The following is a 24126-nucleotide window of genomic DNA, read 5'->3' on the forward strand; positions in this document are numbered from 1 at the left end:
CTTCGCTGCTGACCCTTCGCTGCCTCCCCCCGCGATGACAAACGCTTGGAACTTTGCTCAACATATCACAGCAAGACAATTTGCTGTTCATCGGGGAAAGCCCGTCAGCCGTCGTGCGTCACGCTGACAGCTTCAACTGGGTCAATAAGCAAGGCATGGAGCCCGACTTGCTTGCTGGGGATAATAGAATCAGATTGCCAGTAATGGGGAGGCTTTGGGAAACCTCAATAACCCGGGAGGAGGGGGGAGGGGCGGGGGGGGGGGGCTGTGTTTGCAAAAGATCACAAAGGCGAGCAAAGCGGGAGGTCGGCCGCGTTGGCGCTGATTGGCCTCAATCATGGCGGCTGATGGCTTGACGTGATGACAGTCAGGTCATCGTTCTTCTCTTGTGTCGGATGCGACGTACTTTTGGTCCAACTAAAGACATCAATTCAACATACTTTTATACGGCGGTACATACAAAAACAACGAGGGACCACATTTGTCAGAACGACCAAGCAAAAATATTTCGGATTAGGGATAGACCGATTATCGGCCCCACATTTGGTATTTTGAAATTAGGTTGAAATTTACTTGTATATTTTTTTATTTATCTTAACACATGCTGATGGCCCTGGAAACTCCCTGCATAAAAAAAAAAAAAAGTTGTTCAACAAAGCTGTCAATTCTTTATATGTTTAAAATTAAAAAAACATATCGTTCTATCACTATTTAGGATTTCAAGTTAGGGTTTCAAACATTGATTAGGTTTTGAAATAAGACTTTCAAATCAGGATTCGCGGGTAAAATGATGCTGCAGACTGTGGAGTGCATGCTATGAACGATAGCAACCCAAGCTACAGGAAAAGAGCACGTTGGTGTGTAGACGCACACACGAGAGAGAGAGAGAGCGAGCGAGCGAGTGGCCAGCCAAACCGCCGGCGATAACTGCCGAGTGACCTTCAGCGTCCTGAAGAACATTGCGACAGCGTGTTTATCTTGATAATTAATGAGTGAGACGTGGCGGGAAACCGGCACTGCCGCCTCCTACCAAGCACAAACACTGGAAACAAAAACACTCATTATCGCATTAGTTGTAGAAAAAGTTTCTCTTCTTAACGCCAACATCTTCCCCGTTGACAAGGAAAATTCACATTGTTAATAAATGTTGAAGGTTGACTTCCGCTTTAAGTGTCTCTTCATGCCGGCGTTTGAGCCAGAGATATGCAATCATCTGCGTACACAGTTTGCCTGAATGATTACTAAACACTTTCTCAAGACTGAGCTTTGCCTCAAAAATTCATGATGCTGTTTTCCCGGCATGAATCCTAATTGGCTGTGACGCGTGACCACTGTTTCCATGGCGACAGTTTACAGCCAGCATGCGGAGTTTTCCTTTAAACAAGAGACGCTCGTTAGTTAGTTAGTTAGTTAGTTAGTTGCTCGTTAGCATCCCGCCCTCCCACTCGGGAGTGTGCTGTGACGCACACACTGCAGGTTCACATCAAAAATTCAAAGTTCTGCTTGCATGAATAAAATCTCCTGGAATTGAAAACGGATCTGGCCAATTTAGCCAATCAGAAGCTGCCATAAAAAAACAACAACTTTTTGGTTGTTTTTAAATCACACTTTAATGAAGTGGCAGGCTGCCTAAAAATGTCTGTTTTAGGGCTTAAAAAAAGCATGTTCATGTAAGCAGATCCAGTAAAGAGGCGCCTCCTAATGAATGATGTCAGGAACCTGGCTTTTCCGTCAAATGTCAAATTATTTATAAAAATCAACATTTGGAGCCTAAAAAAAAAAAAGTCCCTAAATGTATTCTTGTCGGAAAAAACTGCGGCCCAACATGTCAGCATGCTGGCGTTGCGCTAGCTTAGCATTGCCCGTCGGATGCAATTGATCAAGAGCGCACCAATCAGGTGATGATAGGCTGAGCCGCCGCCTCCTCCTGCTGCTCCTCTGACAAGCTGACACTGATGGAGTATGCCAGCAGGGGTCCGGTGGCGGGTTGTGGGTGGGGGGGGTCGCAGACGCTCAACCAGGCAGAAAAGCAACAAGGCTGAAAACACAAGTGTGACGCTCAATCACCGCCGAGCCTTGACAAGGGAGACGAATGCTCGGTGGGGAACGCTGATGGATACTTGAAGAGGCGCCGCACTCTTGACCGCTTACGCTCGCACAAACAACAACAAGGAAGAAGAAAAAAAAGAAAACAGGAGGAGATATTTGTATCTCGGTGTGTTGCTCAAGAAGGCAGAGCAATAATCCAAAACAGGAGAATTCAGAACAGTGTTTCAAGACAGGGCTCAAGGTTTGAAAGAAGGGTACGTGTTTCAATGTTGGGTTTAAAGTTCGGGTTTAGAATTAGTTCAGGTTTCAAATTAGGATTTCAGGATTACAAGTCTTTGCTAAGACATATTCTACTTGCTTCTGTGGTACACCAAAAATACTCATAATTCAGAGTTTTGGGCCAATATTAAAGTCATTTGCGCCCCAAAATGTATAAATACGTTCTATTTTAAATATTGCCATGGTCCCAAAAATTTACTGATACATTTTTTTTCTGCTAGAGGATACAGAAGGCTTTGATGCGGCTTCAGAACTGAAGAGATCACTAAAAGCGATGGTAGTTATTACAAAAACGCTCATCATCAATTTTCGAAAATATAAAAGCAAACACCTTTTAAAAAATGACTGCAGACCAGTCCAGGGTGTAAAATGCATGTCTGGAGGTTGCATCCCTTTTTAAGAACAACAAACCCAGAAAAGCTTGTCATGTTGAGGAGAACAAATGTATTCTGTGTTTTCCGTGGTGGGAGGGCAGCAGTTAACATGCATTCGCACTTTGCCGCCATTTTCGAGTAGCCGCTCTTGGAAGCAGAAAGTAATGGCGTTGTCGTGGCGAGCAAACCAAAAGACGTGGCCGTAATGTGTTTTGGATGGAGATGGCGTTGAGTAAACAGACGGCAATTGAGGATCACAGCGGGCGCACTGATAAAACCTTTTCTCCTCTTTGCGAATACAAGGCGTCCGGGGGCTATTTTACACGGCTCGCCTTCTCAAAGGCAAGCGTCGGAACAAGACATCTTCGCTGTGGCCAAGCGGACCACGGGGTTCTCTTTTTGTTGTTGTTGCCAAAGTGAAAAGTGCCCAAGCGCCCCTGAAGCTTGGCTATGGAATATGCATGACCTCATGTTGCTTCTTGTGGGCTCTGTTTTTTTTGCCTAAGTGGCGGACAGGAAATCTCTTTTGGGCGCACTCACACTAGGGTCATTGGCCCTGGAAAAAGGTACAAACGGCGACCCAGAAGTCTCGGGGGAGAATAATTAGACCTGTGGGGACGGAATTTGTGTTCAACTGGACCCCGAGTGCAGATCTTCAAAGATTGGTTGCTACATCCAATGCAGAAGGACCGACTGAGCATTCTGTTAGCGTCAAATTGCTGACAAAAGGAAATTGGTGAGAAGCTCGCGTATTGATTTCGTCTTGTGTTAAAGCAAGGCTCTTCGTCTACACTTCATTTCACTGTTACGCCAAACTGGACAACGTGCGCTGTTATTTCGCACGGATTCCGAGCACCGCGACGCTGTGGATCAATTCCTGCCAGGGAGGCGAGCGGCTCATTATCGGACTTTTGCAGCTGAAGGGTGGATCATTTCCCATCGCAGCTGCATTTTGGATAGCAGCTAAGCTAGCCTAAATTATCAGTGACTCTATTTGGGGGCGCGCGTAGGAATCCCCCCCCCAGGACACTCATCAAACTTTGATAAACAGGATGCGTAGGCCCCAGATTAGGTCTGCTTGTTTGCTTCCTGTCCCTTCTTCAGGATGCTAATTAGCTACATGCTAGCATCATGTAGTCAGACACAAATCTGTGATTGTAGCCATCTATCCTCTCAGAAAACATGAAGAAGGCACAGCCTCTGGAGCGACCTGAATTGGAACACAGCTAGTGTTAGCTTAGAATTGGTGAGTTTTAGAGGTGAGACGTAGGGCGGAAAGAATAACGAATACGGTTAATGTTATCGGCCTTCAAAAGTTGTAGTTGAAAATGTACCATGTCTTAATGTGGGCCATGTGGGATGCAGAAAAGGGGATTTTGGTGAGAAGTAGACCTCCAAAGGTTGTAGCCTGTCAGCTGGGACACAGCTGGTGTTAGTATAGCAGCGAGTATCGGAATTGAAAGGCATCTAATTACGCTTTGGGCAATCCTGGGCAGGTAACAGGCGTTTATTAGGCCGATAGTGGGCCTCCAAAGGTTGTAGCCTCTCACAGTTAGATCTTGCGCGGCAGCGAGTTGCCAATTTTAAAGGTAAAGCTGAAGTATATGGACCATGCTGAGCAAGTAGTAGTTTTTTTATTATTTTTTTATGAGTTAAGTTTTGGGCCTCCAAAAGGTTTATCGCCTCTTAGTTGAGGAACAAGCTAGCATTAGCGCAATAGCGAATGGCCTTTTTTTTTTTAAGGTTTTGCCGCTACATTTGGACTATGGTGAGCAAGAAACCCATGTGTGTTAGGGGACGAGTCAGCATGAAAAGTTGTAGCCCCTTAGTAGGGACTTAGCTAGTGTTAGCATAGCAGCATGTAGCCAAGTATAAACGGATCGTGTCTGCATTTGGATCACAATGGACAAGCAATAGTTGCCTTTTAAAGCAGTTGATTAGGCTTTGAATTTTGTTGCTCTTCAGTTGGGACACAACTTAGCGTAGCTAAGAGGAGTAGCCAAATTTAGGGGTGTTGCTACTTGCTACTAGGTTTGGGCCACAGTAGTTTTAGGAGAATAATCAGACTGCATATATTGTAGCCCTTCAGTTGGGCATGTTTTCAAACATAAATGTATAGCTGAGGTATATGGACAAATTTGGGCAAGCAACAGGCCTGCAAAGTTTGTAGCCCTCACTTGGTATGCAGCCAATGTTAGCATAGCTAATTTAACGGTATCGCTAAAGCATATGGACTAGTCTAAACAAGCAACAGATGTTTGTTTGGTAAGTAGAAGGCCTGCAAAGGTTGTAGCCCTCAGTTGCTATGCAGCTAATGTTAGCATAGCTAATTCAAAGGTATCACTAGGTTTTAGGCCACACCGGGCAAGCAACAGGTGCATTTTGGGCATTTTATGAGGCACAAATTTGCCTCGCCGGCTCCATATCGTGTTTACATCTGGTCGATTTGGTTCTCTGGGAGCCTATAAACACCTGCGACAAGCGTGGAATAATTTGTCTGGCCACTAAAAGCCCAATAAAGCGCTCCCAGGAGCGGGCAACAGATGTGACAGCCAGTCCGATGGGGGTCCTACAGCGCACTGCAACTTGATTAGATTGCTTGTGCACATATGTGCCCGAGATGCGATTCCCTCCTATACGATCCACATTGAACCATGCTCGCTTTCCACAGGAATCTGCAGCCCTTCAGCGGACACTGCCATTTGATCCGTGCAGAAAATGATTCACACCGTGGCGAGTGAAATCAGCAAAGAGGTCGCTCGCTCTCTCACCATCTCACATCTATAATTCAGCATTTGCCGCCCACCTCCTCCCCAGCCCTCCGCCAGCGCCCAGCCATCGCCTTCCTTCTTCCCGTTTCCTCGCGGCTGCCGTGTGCACTCCGCCGTAGCGTCCGAGCAGCTGGCCACCAGCCGTCTGTGAAGCGGCCGTCTGTATGTCTGCGTGCGGCGGCTGCACAGGTAAGGGCGGAAGCGCCGCTCGAGTGCCACTCGGCGTCAAGAGTTTGTGAGCTGTGAAATGGACCATTTGCTTTCTAACTTGCTGCATCGTTCACCTTCCTTCCCTTGCAATCGGCTGCTTTATTTTTGGGGAAATGGTGTTGCCATGGCAGCCTTTACGGAAGTAGAAATGGCAGCATCACAGGTATGCTAAGGAAGCATACCTTTTTTAGCGTCGGGGGTGTGAAGTTTGAAGCCAGCAGATTGAAGCTCAATCACTCTCCTGTCTGTTTTGTTTCCTGCTCTATTGGATGTGCAGAAATGCATGTTGGCTCACTGCCCCGATTCAACGTGAATCGTGTCCGGTCTAATACCTTCATATGTATCCCGGGCCACATGCGGCTCGATTGCAAGAGGAGCCGCCGTGCGAGGGCAAACGAATGCATTTGATACACTGCGGCATCCAGTTCAGGAGTTGTTGTTGATTCTGCGCTGGGAGGCAGCGGGCTGTGCCGCGAGTGTGAATGAGGCTGCCAAAGCAGGTTACACCAATAACTTTCTATTTCGAGCCAGGCAGCCGACATGCGGCGGCGCCGGTGTCATCACAGCTGGAAGAAATTCCTTTTCAGGATGTTCGAAACGGGAAAAGAGCTGCCAGAAGAACTTTGCATTTGAAGCCGTCACCTTTTTTAGAACTCTCAGCTAATAACTGAAAAAAGTCGCTTGTTTGCGTTCTCTGTTTAGGACACAGATATTATTTTGTCCTAATTTCCCACTCATCTCTATTGACCGTTAGTTTGCCACCCGGTTTTCTCTCTCCCCCTTCGTAGGATACTGCAATTTAGCTGGAAATCAAATGACAATAAATTCTCACCAGGAACTATTTCTAACAAATTGCTAGCCAATCTGGTTGTGTTATCATTTAAGCTAACGCTAAATGCGATTGTGGTTGAAATTCCAAATAAGACAAAGCACTCACCGTTATCCAACATTTTGCTCGCTCACGGCAGCTTACTGGAAGCCGGCTGTGCCCGTTTACCTTGTGCCGGTCCTGCATTAGAACTTTGGGAATATGACGGCAGAAAATCTCAGTTTGCGTTGGGTGTAAGAGGCAACCGCCTACAACGTTAGGCTAGTAGGACTCGATTTCCCATGATTCCCATGACACAAGCGCAGAGTAGTTCTAGTTCTGGTGTGACAAAAACAAAACACACTTGTTAGTGGTTCGATGTGGTTAGATTAGTCGTATGGATCGCTATGACAACTGTGAGCTGGCCCAAATAATTGACTTGCTGACTGGACAAAAAACAGGACGCTGGGACGGGACCAATTGGACTGGCGAAATACGCCGGGACTCGAGGCCCAATTTCGGGACTTACCCGGGTGACTTGGGTCGTTCGGTCACCCTACGATAGCTAAACGTTTTCTCTTAAAAAAACGCCATGTAAATCTTTCGCTATTATGATTTAATAGTTAATTTCACTCATGTTTTTAGCGCTACCATAGCTCATCAAGTGAAAATGTTTCATTTATTGTTTTGAATGACTTGTGAGACATACAAGTTATACAAACATTTACCACCAGTTGCTTCTCTGTTCTCTTCGCCACTGGATGATCATTCAGGATAATCTTTACAGACATGCGATAATTACTGTAGGTGCTTGCTTTTTTTTTCTTTTTTTTTTTTCTTTTGTTTTCAGGAGAGCTCAGTATTGTTCATTTGATTTGACATCATCATTGCTCTCCTTTTTTTTTAAAAAAAACAAACAAACAAATCAATTAAAAAATTTTTTATAAATGTTTTTTTTTTAAATATATATACATATATATACATATACACACATATATATATATATATATATATATATATATATATATATATATATTTTTGTATGTGGGTGAGTATGTGTATGTGCGTGTGTGTGTGCGTGCATGCGTGCGAGCGTGTGTGTATTCATCAGTTCACCTAAAGCCCATTAAAAAAAATCCCATACTAATAATATAATATAATAATAAATTGCCAGATGCAGAAACATCAATGTAAGTTATCACGATGTAGTGGCTCTCGCTAACAGACAGAATTAAGTAACCGGAATTAGGTTAAAAAATTCTATATACGTAGACCATGTTTCTATAAATTTTGATATTTGGTTTTTATTTGAGGCCGATATTTTTTCCATTAAAATGTGATTTATGAGGAGGTTAGACCATTGGTCGATATTCAGAGTTGGTTTATTTTTCCAGTTAACAAGAATTGTTTTTTTAGCGATAGTAAGGGCTACAAGTGTAGATTGAAATTGTTTATGTGGTAAGTCAGTTGTTGTTAGGTCACCTAGCAAACACAAGTTTGGAGATAAAGGTATCCTACAGTCCAAAATAGCGGAAAGTTTTTCTAAGACTTTAGTCCAGAAATACATAACCGGAGTACATAACCATAAAGCATGAACATAAGTGTACATAAGTGGTAGGTCCTTGCTGACTTTGATCATAAATCGGGAATTGCGCTAATAACAGCCCGATTATCAGAGCATGTGAGAGTACCGTGCTAAATGCCAATACTTGTCTTTACCTGAGAAGCTGCAGGTTTCTCCAAGACACTTTTTGGCTTGGACTTCCCATTGTCGTCCACGTATTTCGTCCTTGTCAACCCTCAAGCTCTGCTGGTGTCGTCGCATTTTTCAACTGGACCGGCGCACATTTACACAATCTTGGCCCGGCACTGGTGGCTTGCAACCCAGTTTCTCTTCTGAAAGCCAGCCAACGGGCCGCCACGACTGCGTTGCTGAACAAAACCAAAGTAGGACAAAGAAAGTCAAATAAAACAAAGTATCTTTTAAGCGTGCGGCTCAAACTATTCACATCAAAGAGGATGGAAAGTAGTCATCTACATTTGAGGCCATGGAATCAAAACCAGGCAGAAGTACAGGAGATCATCGCAGTCCCAAAACCTTTTTTGCGACGGCTGCTTCTCATCTGCGCTTTTGATACATCCTTGCGGCTCGGCCCATATTGCTGTCGATTAAAACCGCCTGCAGCAGCAATTACGCAGCTGCTCCCCGACGCGGGAATACAATAAGCCTAATGGTGGCGGTGCTGTGTGCGCCAATGATATAGGGCTCTTTTTATCCCGAAGCTGGGACTGGAACAAAAACCAAATACGAACATTTGGATTGTGTATATATATATATATACAGTATATATATACTGTCCATGTATATATGTACGTATATAAATGTTTGCATGAATGTATACATACTGCATAAGTAGTGCTTTGCCACCATCTTGTGGCTTTTTTTTTAACTATTTTGAAGTGAGTTGAGGAAGTAGCACTTTTCTGCCATCTTGAAGTTGAAGCGAAACCGTTGACGCGCAGCTAATGTTAGCATAGCAGCATCGAGCCAAGTTTAAGTTCAAATCAAATTTAATAAATGTGAACGTTCCGCGTGTTTGTCATTTTCGCTTTGCCGAAGGAAGTGTGTGTGTAAAAGTTGCGCCGACTTTCCATTGCGTCACGTGTCGCTCTTCACAGGGACAAATCGACCTTTAATATTTGCAGCCTCCGGCTCTGTTTGGCTTGATTTCATTGATCGCCATCGATTGGTCCGGCGTAGCGCCTCTCCTGGACTGTGTTTACCTTGATAAATGGCTCCGCTGGGTAAACACAAACGTCTGCTATCTGTTTCCCACTTCAACCAGTCCATACTAATCTGCTTGTCTGCTTGGGAGCTGATAAGATACCGCAAAGATACGCCTTGCCAAAAGTATTGTGGGTCATTTTCGACCATTTCTTGGCGTTCTGCTTCCTGCCTCTTTTCTACTATTTGTGTGCTATTAAGCAGCGGAGCCTTCTTGGGATTTGATGGAAAACAAAGGCTTGAATGGACGATGAGCTCGGCGCAGTCTTCTATTACGATCGTCGTCCCCCCAAGAGTCACACTGGCTTAACCCTCGGCTCCCTCGGCTCCCCATTCCATCTCAGATCGGGCAAATATTTGAAGTGGTGTGAGTTTACTCCAATTCGAATGAGAGCACAGGAGTGCGACTTAGAGCTTCATGACACAAGTCACAGATGATAAAAAAAAAAAGCGTTAGGCCTGTGAATAATCCCGCACGTTGCTAGCATGAAAAAGCAGCCAAGAATGTGACAGCGGCACGAGTTTTCTTAAGTTGTTCTCTAAATGTTTCCATAAGCTTGCTCGCGAAGCGCTTAGGACATTTATCCAGAGACCAAATAGCAACAGTAGAATAACACACGGGACATTGACCCAGAATGTCCCCCCCCCCAACCCCCAATGCGGGACTTCATTTGGCCGGTCAGCTTTTTCATATCAGAGAATAAACTCTGGAATTGATTGAGTGATCAGCATATGTGATTGCTTTCGTTTATTATAATTGATTTGATTATTTTTAGGGGTGCCTTTTGTTTTATGTGATTTAGGTTGTGTATTAAGTGCAAAAGCTCAACCAGGGACGGGGGATGTACGTATGCTCAACATCAGCTGCTAGCTCTGCTTAGTGTCTATGTCTGATTGCATTGTCCTTGTTAAATAAACAAATACAATTCATTGAAAATGAAACTCATTTGCTCCCTAAAACGTATAAAAACGTTCTATTTGAAATATTACCATGCTCCCAAAAATGTATTTATACATTTTTTGTTGTTGTTTTTTTTAATGCCAGAGCATACCGAAGGCTTTGATGCCGCCTCAGAACTGAAGAGGTCACTTAAAGCAATGGAAGTTATTACAAAAAATGGCCAGCACGTGGCAGCAGAGTATAAGAGATCATCCAGGGCCATGTTGCAACAAGCCCTTTCCTCCACTGTTTTAAACAGATTTGTGAATAATGATGAAACTTAGCTATATTCGAATGCTCATTGCTGATGAAAAAAGAGACTCTAATCTGTCTTTTGGTAGGCTCCATGTTTTTATAGCAATAGAACACAGTACTCTATGGGCCTTGCTAAATCAGTCAAAATCCAGTAAAACAGTTGGGAGCAAAGGGGGTTGCTTCAGTGAAAATGGCTGCCAGTGAGTGAGTTAAAAAGCGCATTTTCTGACAAAAGAGAAAATGGGATGGTACACGTTACTCCACCTTGTCAAATGAAAAAGTTGAAGATTTTCTCACATCCGCCGCCGCCACTTGAAATGCGAGCGCGGTGACCCCAAAGTCTCCCCGGCGTAATTGCTGTTTGCTCTGCAGTCTCAACTTCTTTCGCCGGCGTGAGAAATTGCATTATCCGGCATCAGGAGAGTTTGTCAGCACTCTTGCCAGCAGCGGCGACGCAGCACTTTTTAGTCAGCTATCAGTCTTGTACACAAGAAAAACCAGCGGCGCAGCGTGACAGTGTCACGCAGCAGCAATTAGGCTAATGGCGCCACGGTGTTCTACATAATAGCCCGTGCCAAAAAAGGGGCAAACATGAACTTTGGAACGCCACCAAATGCCAAACAGCACTTGAGGTGACTGTTTTTTATTTGGTTTTGTTTTGCTGCTCTTTGAGTAATGCTCAGTGTCCCAAAGTCAAGTGGCTGATAAATAGCGCGACCAAAAGAAATCCAACAAGATTCCGAGTGGAGTCACTTGGATTGATCTCTGGAGGAGAAAATTCAGGTTAACAATACATTCCTTTATCTGGTTCTGCTTTATTTTATTTTATTTTTTTGCATTTTGAACATTGGTGCTATTTGGTGTCACAAGGAACCATTTTTGGTAACCTGAAATTGAACACTCTAAAAACAGTTGGGTCAAAAGTAACCCAATTATGGATCAAAAATGGACCGATCCACTTGATGGGCTACTTGATGCGTGCAAGGAGACGCAGCAGGATTTGCACAACAGATTAGTTTCACTTCGATTGTCCCTTTCGCGTGCAGACGTTACATTTTCTTGACGGCCTTTTTTTTCCGGGGAATAGCAAGTAGCAGACTGTACCCACTACTCCGATGAATATGCATTGGACTCGGGGCACTCTTCGTCGTCCGATTAAACGTCCGCCTGAGCGTGCTCGGTTGTGCTCCACGTTTTCCGGTGTTCCGGTGAATCTTTATGACGTCGTCATAGCCGCCGCGTCAACGCTTGCAACTTCAGCGTCAACCTCGGAGTCACCATCATCATCATCGATGATGATCATCGTCGTCATCAATGTGCTCTTTAGCGTTGGTCGATGCTTTTCATCTTTGAAAAAAACTGCTCGAGCGTGAGCTGCTTGCAACCGGTCGCCATGTTCTCTTCCCAGCCATTGTCCCCTCGAGCTCCGCCTCACGTCTTCTACTGACGCCAACCCAATCTTGTCAAAAGAGAGTCATTGCTGCCATCTAGGGGGCAAAAATAGTCATTAGGCTAACTAGATCTGCTTGAAACTTTCACAGCAGCTGGCCAAGGCTTTCCGCCACCCGTTACAAAAAAAATAAATAATTGGATGACGTCTTTTAACGTAGGTTTTTACTTGACGTCCTTTAACGTTCATGGCAGTCAAAGAGTTAATAAATAAATAAATAAATAAATAATAATAAATATTAGAATAAAAAGCCTGTGAAAGGTTTTCATAGTCACTCACTGAAGTGATGACTTTTGTGTTGTTCGTGTGCGTTTCAACTAAATGAAATCGTTACCCATTTTGACACTTGCTAACTGCCAACTGAACTCTTTCAAAAAGTAATACACTGATCAACTAGCATGGACGTGAAATAATAAAGCCATTAATAACTTGGTTTGGACCCTGTTGGGAGGCAGGCTTCTGCTTTAAGTGACTCGGACAGCCTCAAGTCCTTTCATCATTTACCTCGCACAAGTACAACTCGCCTGAATTTGCTGCTACAAATCAGCCCCCGAACGGCCTTGAGCGGGCGGCGGCCGATGCAAATTCAGCCGCCGCGGCGACGGCGCAAACTGCGGCCGTGACCCACTCTCTGCTCGGCCAATGGGAAGGCGAGCTGAGGCCTGATGATTAATGGTTATGATTACCTGCTCTGAAAGTGTGCTTTTCTGGGCCATCACTTTCACACTTAGGACTTCAACCGTGGGAGGGCGGCAGGGTGGGAGGGGTGTGGGGGGTGAGGGGGGTGAGGGGGGTGAGGGGGTTCGGTTCAGCTAGCAACAAAAAGCTGTACAGAAATCCCCAGCATGTTTGCGCTTCATCAGAGTTTCTATCTGTGGAACCGGTCCCCAGTTAGTCGGTGAGAAACTCTCTTTTTTTTACATCATCAAATTTGAGCTATTCACTGTTTTTGTGTTCAGGACAAAAAAAAATTTCCGTTTGCTGATGTGGCAGTCACTAATTTGCAGATTTTCAGTACTCCCAGCAGGGCTTGGTCGCAACGCGCCTGAGAAGTTCCCTGTACGGAAATTGTTTTCAAGATAGTATCTTGACCAGTGGTTCTTAACCTGGGTTCAATCGGACCCCAGCGGTTTGTTGAGTCAGCCTCAGGGGTTCGGGCCGAGGTCGAGACTCACGCGTGACTAATGATTTGTGACGACTTGGCCATCATTGGCTGCAGGTGATCACGATACATTGTTTGGGCCTATCGGTGCTGCAGGGAATTTGGTGCACTCAGTAGTCGACTTGTGACTGTTGGTGATGGTCCGTCGTGTGATTTCTTTATCATTGTAATCCCATCATACTCATTACGTCGTGCAAAGAGAAAAAGCGATGTGACGAAGAGGAACTAACTTTGTTGTTGCACAGTGTTCGGTCGAGGGGTTTGGTTGCATCTGCTGTTGGGGTTTAGTAACTCCAACAAGGTTAATTAAGAACCACGATTCAACGATTGTACTTTATGTTATACTTATGATTGAATCAATTAATACAGGCGATTATAAACATTTGAAAGGGTGCGTCAATTACTTCCTGTCGACGCAGTTTACAGGGAGGGCCAGGCGGTGAACAAACAAATCCATAATGTCTTTACGATGAGCTTTTATTTGCAAGGGAAGGCTGGCCGGGACGGACTCCGCTGCTGCCTTCTGTTGATTGTTACTCGCTGAAAGTCAGCGTCAATATTGGCCCGAAGAGCTCGTACATCTGACAGCACTTGAAACTCTGGTCCCGTCTTATTGACTCGCTCGCTGCAGTGCACACATAAAGTAGGAACCCAATTTAAGGCGCTCAAGGATACCGCGAGCCGGGAGTCGCGAATGCCCGACGCCCACAAAAAGGAAACAAAATGGAGGGGAACTTTTACACATGGAACCTTCATCAACTTGAGTTGATAGTGTGTGTCTGACGCGGGTTAGAAATAAGAAAGGACGCTTGAAAAGAAAACGACCTTGCATTGTAAGAAGAGAAAATGAGGGCAAAATTAAGACGGGAGGTTGAATTTGAAGTGACGAGGCAGTGAAAGGAAAAGACGACGAGTTCTTTAAATGCAAACAGGGTGAAAATGTCTTTGGCTCCGACGGGTCCTTTAAGGACGCCTCCAAACAAATGTGCGCACAGCGCCGACTACTTTCCCTTCAGGGATTAATAAAGTCTTATTCTATCTTATCTTGGGCGGCGGAGACGGGCCGAAGATTTCTTGGCGCCTTTTTAAATGTAAGAGGGGCGCCGATAATGCATTGGCGCCCGCCACTGTGATAAAGTCACAAAAACACAAATGCCGCCAAATGGCTTCATTGGCAGCGCGGCAGCAAATGGACACGAGCGGGCTTTGAGTACTCAACGCCGCCGCGTCCGACTTGGACTCTTCCCAACCCAATCATCGCACTCGCTTCCGATCACGGCGTGCAAATTTTCACCTGGATTTGCATGAAGGCTGCGAAGCTTCGTGCCACAACGCATTCACCCGACAAAAGATGGAGGCCGGACTAAAAAACGAGAACAGTACCGTATTGAACTGCTTGATGGGAAACAAGACTCAACATTCACAAACGCATTGCGACAGCGACAATCAAAATCAGGGTTAGAATTGTTGTGGATTGTTCATTATTGTTAGTTTTGATTTCCTTTTGATTTCCTTTTGACTTTTGTTTATTCAATTCAGCTAGTTTTAGCTCATTTTAAAAGCAAATTATTTTTTTTTAATTTTTAAAGGTTTTAATAGGGCTTGGTATTAATTCTAACTTCCTCAATCGATTCGGTTTTGATTTATTTTCAGATTTTCAGATATCGATTACTTATGGCACATCAATTTTTCTTAAATGTCAAGAACATGGTAAAAAAAATTCACAAATATTAAATTCCAAAGTAAAGTTTGTGGAGGCAGTAACTGGTCACATGATTTAGTTTATTCATGAAAGTTAAATGTCATCAAATTGAAAGAAAACTAAAAATTGGCCTTTAAAATGATTTTTCCTAAAAAGTTATGGAATAATTGATTCATGGTTTTATGAATCGATATCGGGCTTGAAAAGCAAAATTGATTTGATTTTTTTAAACACAGCCCTAGTTTACTTTTTTTTTTTTTTTTTTTTTTTCCTTAGTCAGATTGTGTGTTTGTGTCGATGCGAGGTTGTGTCCATCCAAGGTAAATGGAGCTCATCGTGAACCCAAAGTCCTTTGTGTCACCAACCCAGTGTTGGACCTCATTAGACGTGACTCCGCCCCCTTGGCATGGCTCTCCATCTTGCCACTCAAAGTCCAGAATGTTGGAAAAGGTCAGTGCGACATTTGGCCCTGATGACTTAATTGAGCATTTTTGTGCGCTAAATAGCAAAGCGTGTTGTTGATGCTGTGCGGGATCGCTCACTCATTGAGTTGTCACGGCGGCGTTTTCACCACTTAGCAAGCGAGCGAGCGCTCACACAAGGCCATCCGTCAGCTATATTTGGATTTTGTAAGGGAGCGCCACGTTCGCCGGATATCTGCACTTTTATGACTACGGGTGTCATAGATTAAACCGTTAAAAGTGGCGTTAATTACGCTGTGGTGTTTAAGTGCTAAATGCTGCGCTAATCTTCCATTGGCTTGTTTTGGCTCATGAGGCAGATTGGAAGTTGGGCCTTCATCCATCACCGAGTGTGAGCCTGAAAGCAGCCCAGGTTCTGTAAAAGTCCAAAGAAAGTAAAAAAAAAAAAAGTAATATAAAAAATTGTTCCTGGCGAGGTGGCAGGCAGGCGATGATCAACAACCTTATCAAGGCATGCAGCTACACGGCGGCCATTGTACGCTGCTTAAAATCTCACTTACGGCACCCCGAACATCTTTCAAGGCGCCGACTTGCCCTTCTCTTCACGTGTATGAAATGCGGTGACAAACGAGACAGACGGCAATACTATCGTAAACAGGCGAGCGGGCTTCTGCTAATGGCGCTATTGATAGAAGCACTCGGGTCAGGTGTGTGTCAATTACAAACATCAGGAACGACAACTGTCCTATTCCTGGGCTGGCAAAAGTTGCGATGCTGTGCTAAAAACAAATGAATAGCAACGAAGGAAGTTTATTGTGCCAAGGAATTTGAGGCCTTAACGGATGGTACTTATTTAGCAGCAGACGTGAAAAATGTTCATCACGCTCTTCTGCTGCAGCCCTTGGCTGGCGGCCGGAGCATGCGTGGCCGGAGCGTGCGTGGCCGGAGCATGCGCGGCCGGAGCATGCGCGGCCGGAGCATGCGCGGCCGGAGCATGCGCGGCCGGAGCGCGCGTTGCCGGAGCGCGCGTTGCCGGAGCGCGCGTTGCCGGAGCGTGCGTGGCCGGAGCGTGCGTGGCCGGAGCGCGCGTTGCCGGAGCATGCGTTGCCGGAGCATGCGTTGCCGGAGCGCGCGCAGACAATACGTGTTCATTTTGGCCTGGAATGAACCGGCTGTGCGGGACTTTTCCCCGATGGTCCGAATGCCAGTTTCACAGAATACGAAACAAAGTGATTTGACGAGGGCTAGTAATAATAATGCAGTCTGATGAACGACATCAAATTCTTCCAGGAAATCAACGCTCATTTATTTGGCGGCACAAATGCAGCAAGATGTGGCGAGCTGCGAATGATGGCACCTATTTCCAAGGCGGCAGCTCGGCTTCAACCTGCGATGGTGCGAACACACTCGGGAGGAAGTTGCTAACGCTACTTAAGTAAATTAAACATGGGCACGAGTAATTGAAATGACGGCGGTGCTGTCGGCGAGTTTGATGTACTTTGTAATTTGAGCCTTTTTATGGTACGTCTCATGGCTCCTTGGCTGCTTTGGAAATGAATTGAATGTGACGCGAGCGCTTGGCCCCCGCCATTAAACGTGTCCACCGAGGTAATAAAACCAATGGGGCCGGCTGACAAATCCTCAGCGCCAACGTGGAAACATCCAAAGTGCTCCCGCTAAATCTTTGATGAGGGCCGCGGTCTTGTCGGAACATCAGGGCAAATCGGGCGGGTCACGTGACCCGGCGTCGCCGCGTCCCATGACGGGCCTTCGCTTTGAGGCTTTCTCAGGTCGGAAAAAAAAATGGAGGTTCATTAAAAGCGCTTACGCCGCCTTGAGGGAAATCAACAGCGATGGTGTCGGGGGGCCTTTACATTAATGCGTTCTGGCCGGATATGAGTAACACAATCAGTGCAGCTTTATGACTAATAAAGTGGGAAATAGTTAAGCTCTTGAGGGGCTGTCGTTGACCTGAGAAAATGATTCAAATGGACAAACGCTGTCTGTGAAGGACTCTTGAGTCTTGCGCTGGACTTAAGTTGAAATGTCAGCGAGCATAAGCTCAAATTAAACGGCGCAAAGACTCACCTAGCCAAGCAAACATCTCATTAAACGTTTTGTTTTTTTTTGAAGCTGTTTTGCTTGAGATCCTGCAGGAAATAAGCCTTTGAATCACGGGAGTTCAACGTTAAATATTGGTTTCATATATTATTATTAATTAAAGGCAACACTCGACTTTGTCTGGCGCATTTAGCACGAGTCGGCCGGCCTTGTGAATATTTGATGAGAATTTATTGAAACGGCTCTGCTCTCTTCTTGTTATATTTGTTATTTAACCTCGAAAGCCCCGTGGCGGCCACCAGCTCGCGCTTTAAATCTTCGATGTGGAAAAAGCACGGCAAAGTAAAGGACACGCTGTGGAACTTGCTCAGACGCTTGATTTTGTTTTTGTTTTTAGGCTGTGTTTTGCCGCTACGCGAGTCGAGCTGCAAATGGAAATTTCAAGTAAAAAGCCAGAAACAAATAAAACCAAGCATATAAACATGCTTGTCAAGTTGAATTTGACGCATGCTGAGACATAATTTGGCAAATTTTCCATGCGGGGAACAAAGCGTAAACTGTGAAAAGAATTGTGAGAGCGCCTTTGTTTGGATTGTTGTTACTTTAAACGGATGTTGTCTTTGATTCTTGTTACTTTTATTTAGTTATACTTCCTTCACGAAGCTAATTTTTGGGCCTGAACAATTCTTATTTCCAGTCTTAGCATCATTTTTTATTAAGTGGAAATTTGAACGAATCCCTAAAGTATGAATTCATAAGTTCCCCGTATCTTCCTGAGCAACAAATGCATGCGAATGTTGCTCATTTGGGGTTTTCGGCGATCTTTGCGGACAGTGAAAAATTGTGTCAATATGTTCGAAAAGTCTTCTCAAGTAAAAACTGTCCGTGAACATCTTACAAGTGCTGATGAAAACGCTAAATTTGCTACGTTTGCATGCATTCACCTTTCAGTGACATTCCAGCTTTGTAGGCTTTCAGATTTGTAAAAAGGCCGATGCCGATATTTGTCAAAATACCAAATATCGGCACCGATTATCGGCCCGGCTGAAAATCGGTCTATCCATGTTTATTATCTCATAGCAGAGTTTGCCGTATCAATCTGCTTCTGATTTGCTGAGCGCGCATCCTTCTTAGCTTTTTGCTTCTGCGCTTTACGCCTTCGCATGCTTTCACGCGGCGGCGGCGGCGGAAGGCGGCGGCATTATTTACTTCCCGCCAGAAAGGCCTCATCGCTAATCCGGCTAGCCAAGCCTCCCCAGTGCCTGCAACTATTCGATTCCCCTCATCGTGAGAAGAGCGGGTCGGCGCCAAAGATGCCTGGCATGACGCGTGCGCGCCAGCCAAGCGCCGGCTTCCGGCGGCATCCGGCGGCCATTAGAGAAATGGCTGAGCTGGCACACAAACAACCGCTCGGTTCATTCATTGTGACGTGCTCGGGCTCCGACCTAACGTGCACTCGGGAAGGAAGACTTTGATGTTCCGCTGCTGAATATTCATCGGGCAGTCGCGTACAGTAAACATGGAGTCGCTCGGCTTTGATGTCGCTGGATGATTAAACAGCAAAAAAAAAACGGACCCCCGCCAAGACGCCTGCTTTGCTGCTAGCACAGCTAACATGCACGACTCACAAACAATTAGGACGTTTCAGCTTACACTTTACAGGTGGAATTCATTTGTCTTCTCAAAAAAACATTTTCGCAACTTTTTCCCAGTCAATACACTCTGGCATTATGGGAAAAAATACGTACATACAAATATGTTTAAAAGGTTAATGAGGTTTTAACCTACGCATGTGCATACCACATGGCATTGTGGGGGAAAAATGCTGAATGGAGCCATAATAAGGTTTCATAAAACTGATGAGGAAACAATGTTTGCTTACTTAAGTTTTGAATATATTGATATATTGTAATGTTTTTACTTGTGCATTATGGGAAAGTTTTTAGCAATTAGCCACTAACTCATTCACTCCAAGTCATTTTCACTGAAGCAACCCCCTTCACTCCGGGGCTGTTTTACTGGATTTTGACTGATTTTGCAAGATCCGCAGAATATTCTGTTCTATTGCTATAAAAACATGGAACTAAAAGATAGATGAGCCTATTCTTTCATCAGGAAAAAGATGTATTTTTCTATCTGTTTCCATTTTGCAGCAATTTGCATTAGAATTGAGCTAAGTTTCATCATTATTCACAAACCTGTTGAAAACACTTTCAAAAGGAGCTTGATGCAACATGGCCCTGGTTGATCTCTTCCACTCTGCTGCCACCTGCTGGCATGAAGCGACCTCTTCATGTCAGAAGCTGTATTAAAGCCTTCTGTATGCTCTAGCAAAAAAAAAAAAAGACGACAGCAAAAAAAAACATATAAATACGTTTTTGGGAGTGAAAGACAATTTATTACAAAACTTATTTATACGTGTTTGGGTTTGAATGAGTTAAATACGCTCAAAAACGTTTGAACGTAGATGTATGCAAATATGTTCAAATGTGTTTTTTTTTTATGTTTATCTTTGTCAGACCACATTCACCTCTGTCCAAAACCCTTTAAATTCATTTTTGTTTTCACACTGGCGATAATTGATCTTCCGTAGAATTCAGAAGAGCAGCTTGATGCCGCGAGAAGCAGCGCAATTGTCTGGCGTGAAGCACTTATTGGAGCGCGACAATTTTAACACAAGAGGGGGACGGACAATGTGGGCGGGTGCTAAACTACATACGCCGTTCGCGTGTCAGCTCGCGCTAGCATGTTCGTCGCGCTGATGCTAGCTAAAGAGCCTCTCTCGGGAAGGCGGGGCTCGTTTGCACGGAATCATTTGGCTGCTGAATGTGCTCAACTATGTGACATGCTAGATGTAAGATGTTGATCATTGCTGCAGGTGCAAAGTCACAGGTTGGCTTCTACCCCGAGAAAATTGGCTCGAGCGGCGGTCGGTGGCTTTGAGGCTGCTTTTTCAATGTTTATGATTTTTGCCGTAATTATCATGGACGCAAACTGGCAATTTCTATCTGTTGAAAAATATTGTGTGCTGCTGTTATCTGTCCTGCATTGACGTCCTCCACACGCAAATGGTCATTACGGACCATAATGACAAGCGACAAATCGCTGCCATCAAATATTTACAAGTCGGCTAGGAATATCTGCACAAAAATTCCCGAGGCCGCAACATCCATCAGTCTTTGTTTGCGGGAAACGTGCGCCGGATGTTCTTTATGTCTGTTTGTTGTTTTGCTTGATAAAGAAGCAGCCGGCGTCTCGCTGGCGTCTCGCTGGCGTCTCGCTGGCGTCTCGCTGGCATTTCTTCCTTCGCAACGAGCGAAATCTAATCAAGAGAGACGATCGGCAAAAAATCACAAAATGTGACGCAACTCTTTTGCAACGGCAGCGCAAATTTCATTATGTCTGTCTGATGAGGAGATTTAAGGCAATCCTCACATGACCTTCACCGCGCTAATGAAGGTCACAGCTGGACCATCCTCAAGCTAATGAATGCTATACAAACAAACACATGAGACAAAACAACAAACAGAACGGAAAGCAAAATATAAATCCACTACTTTGCACTTGATGTGATGTTTGTAGCTTGTTAAGGAATAACACTCCAAATATATATAATACACATGGCACTACTTTTTTCATAAATGAAGCTCCTCTACCAATTTTAACATAGTTCCTTGTCACCAATATGCCTTAAGATGGCGGCAAAGCAGTACTTTTGTCCAAATGAAGCTGCTCAACTGATTTCAATAAAGTACTTTGGAATACACAAGATTCCAGCAAAGCAATATTTTTAGTGCTTATGCCTGAGTACAAAATGAGTTAATTAGGTATGCGCATGACGATCAATAATATATTTTCTATGCATCCTTTTTTTTTTTTTGCAAGGAATCTCATCTCGCTAGAGACGTAATGAGCTTCTGCTTATTTTGGGTCTAATTTAGCCAATTTTGTACATGTTTTTTTTTTGCAACGTGGGCTGTTGAAAGGACTAAAAGTGATCAATCAATAAAGTCCACATTAATGTTGCATTTTTACGTTGGCGTAAATCCCGACGGCCGACATCGTGAGCGCGTGTTAAAGCTCCTCTCTCAAGATTCACACCGCTGACCTTGAAGCAGCTGGCGAGAGGAAAATGTTTATGATTAAGTGCCGACAAAATGAAGACGCGCTTGAATGCGGTCTGACTGAGAGCTGTGATTAACTTTCACCCCATCCTGCACCCGCTCAGATGATTTCAATATGAATGATTGTGCGCGCGCGCGCCGCTCGCCAGGTCTCAACACGCCGCGACTTTTAATTGATCGTCTCAACTTTATGGGACATCATCATTTTTAGCCACTTTTCAGGCCCCCGGGGATCGATTCTTTCCTTTTTGTTGTTGTTTATCTCAATGGAGGGAGGTGCGGCCGTGGTGACGGCATGTCAATTCCCGGCCAATCGATGCTTGGCGGAGGGCCGCTGGCCTTTGCACGACATTAGCATCGCAATGCTCGCTTGACCCTGCCGTGAGAGCAGAAGACCAACGGCGCTGGAATGAAGGATTTACTCGTGGAAGATCGCATATCATAAGCGCTGAGAGGTCATGATGTCGCGTCTAAAAATGTCCTGCGTCAACTGTCCACAAAAGCGGCACAAAAATATCACACAAACGTCGCCATGCGCGCGGCGGCTGTGCGTCAAAGTGTCAGTTTTGTTTGTGTTGAAAAGAAACGCCACTTCTGAAGATTGAAGCAAGAAAAAAAAACACGCTCTCTCTAAAAAAAAATATATATATATATGATTTGAAGTCTCAAAAGGACGTGTCAGACGACAAGATTGGTGAGCTGTCAGGATGATGTTTAAGCACGGGCGGACTGACTAAGTGAAGTACTTAATTTATGTATGGCAAAATCCCAAACGTCTGAACTCCTGCCAGGCGAGATATCCCTGCGGATGTAAATTGGAATCCGCCGCTTAGAGAAGTGTCAGGAAGCCTCGCTGGGCCGCCACGTCACATCTTGCTAATATCAGCCGTCACGCGGCGGCACGAACATGGCCGCGAGGAGACTCCTGTCTGGGCAAGGTGCGAAAGGACGAGAATGAGCACGAGTTTGCGCTGGGACGCTTTGACGCCGTCATACATTTTGCCGCCGGATGGAGTGGAAGGAACATTTGCTTCACGTGAAGCAGAGTTAGCATGTTAGCATGCGTTCCTAACAGTTCTCCAATTAGCTTTTAGCTACTTTTCAAACACGTCTAGCTTCATTCAAGACACAATTTCTTCCACAGGGTCATCAGTACCCACGACCCGCTCTTGGGGACGAGAACCAACACAAGGGCGGGCCAAAATCCTTCGGACCCTCCACATCCTGGTCACTACCTCCTTCTCTCAGGTAGGCGCTATCAAACTATTCAACACTAAAACCAGCAGACGTTCCAATAGCGTTCCCTAAACATTTGAATCTAAATTCCATACTGGCTAGTGCTATCACTATTGCATATTTTTAGGATTGATTAATGCATGGATGATTCGATCGATCAATCGACTAATCAGATTCATTTCAATTTGACATTAAAATGTGTTACAAAAGCATTTCCCTCCCTAATTACTGTTTATTAACTCTTTGACTGCCAGACGTTTTCAGAAAAGGGATGCCGTGGGTGCCAGCCGATTTAAGCATTTTTGACTGATCTTTCAAGGTCCACAGAAAATGATGTGTTTGGACTATGGAAACACACAAACTACCAAATGAAAGATTGGACTCTCATCTTTCATCAGAAAAAAAAGTTTGTTTCTACCTTATTCCGTTTTTCAGTAATCAACAATAGAAAATGGTTAGTTTCACCTCTGTTTTGAAAAAAAAAACGTATTTTAACGTCTTTGGCACTCCTCCATAGGATTTTACTAAACGTTATTTAACGTTTTTTGGCAGTCAAAGAGTTAACCAGCGATTGGTGTTTATTTCATACTTCATATTTGTATAGTGATTTTAAAAAGGGGGGCTTGATGTTTTATATTATCCGTTTAGTCGTTGTCTTATTTTGACTAAACACAGAAGATAATCAGTCTTCTTTCATGAAGGACTACAGAAATCAGTCAATTATTGTTGATATGCTGACATCAAAGGATTTGGACAATTTTCAATTAAAAAAAAAAATGGCTCCAAATGATTACTCGACCATTAAAACAGCTATTGATTCATTTGATAATCCATTTTTCTTGAAAAAAAAAAAGAAATAATTTTTTTTATAATCGATTACTTATCGATTCATTTGGGCAGCTCTAATAGTGGCACTTTGCAAATGAAGATGATGTCGAATGTTAGTGAATGCTTGTTTGTGTATATGCGAACTGTGATTGGCGTGCATCCAATCCAAGGTGCGCCCGAGTTCTCTGACAGCTGTTTGAAAGCCGCTGTACAGTATAAATAAAGAGGACTTGACTTGCTGAAAGTGAACTGAGATCGACCCCATCTCAGCCCAATGCCTGAATTGTCCTTTTGTCGTTCGTGCTCACGGATCATTTGCAATACGTCCTTGACTGACTTTGCGCTTTTGGATGGTGAGCTCCAATTTTCGGGGAATAAAAGGATTTTCCTGGAAGGAATTCCAATAACTCCTTCAATGTCTTTTGTCCCAACATGGCGTCCTTTACTGCTAAGCGCGAGTTCCGGTGTCACTGTAAACTCGAATGACTGGAGGATCGATCCCCCCCCCCCCCCCCTTCCAACCTTCACAAATCAATTAATACTTCTCCGTCTCGTCACGGCAGACGAAGCGGACCGCTTGAAGAAACTGTTCACCTCCGCATTGAACCTCTGTCATTATCTATAAGACGCGACAGTTAACCCGAACCACTCACTTTTGGCCATTAGACCG

General features: G+C 44.5%; 1 protein-coding gene across 2 annotated transcripts in view; it reads left to right on the plus strand.

Moving 5' to 3' along the window:
* The window catches only part of LOC144040208 (cadherin-18), a 142764-nt gene that overhangs the window by 10863 nt on the left and 107775 nt on the right, over positions 1-24126 (plus strand). The window contains exons 1-2 of one of the 2 annotated variants that reach the window (XM_077554197.1): positions 5455-5662; positions 22537-22640. The gene's annotated coding sequence lies outside the window, so the exon portion shown is untranslated. Of the gene's footprint in view, positions 1-5454; positions 5663-22536; positions 22641-24126 lie in introns of those variants that run through there. The other variant, XM_077554196.1, reaches the window with a different exon arrangement.

This window comes from Vanacampus margaritifer, chromosome 20 (assembly GCF_051991255.1).
Source record: "Vanacampus margaritifer isolate UIUO_Vmar chromosome 20, RoL_Vmar_1.0, whole genome shotgun sequence".
Taxonomy (NCBI): domain Eukaryota; kingdom Metazoa; phylum Chordata; class Actinopteri; order Syngnathiformes; family Syngnathidae; genus Vanacampus; species Vanacampus margaritifer.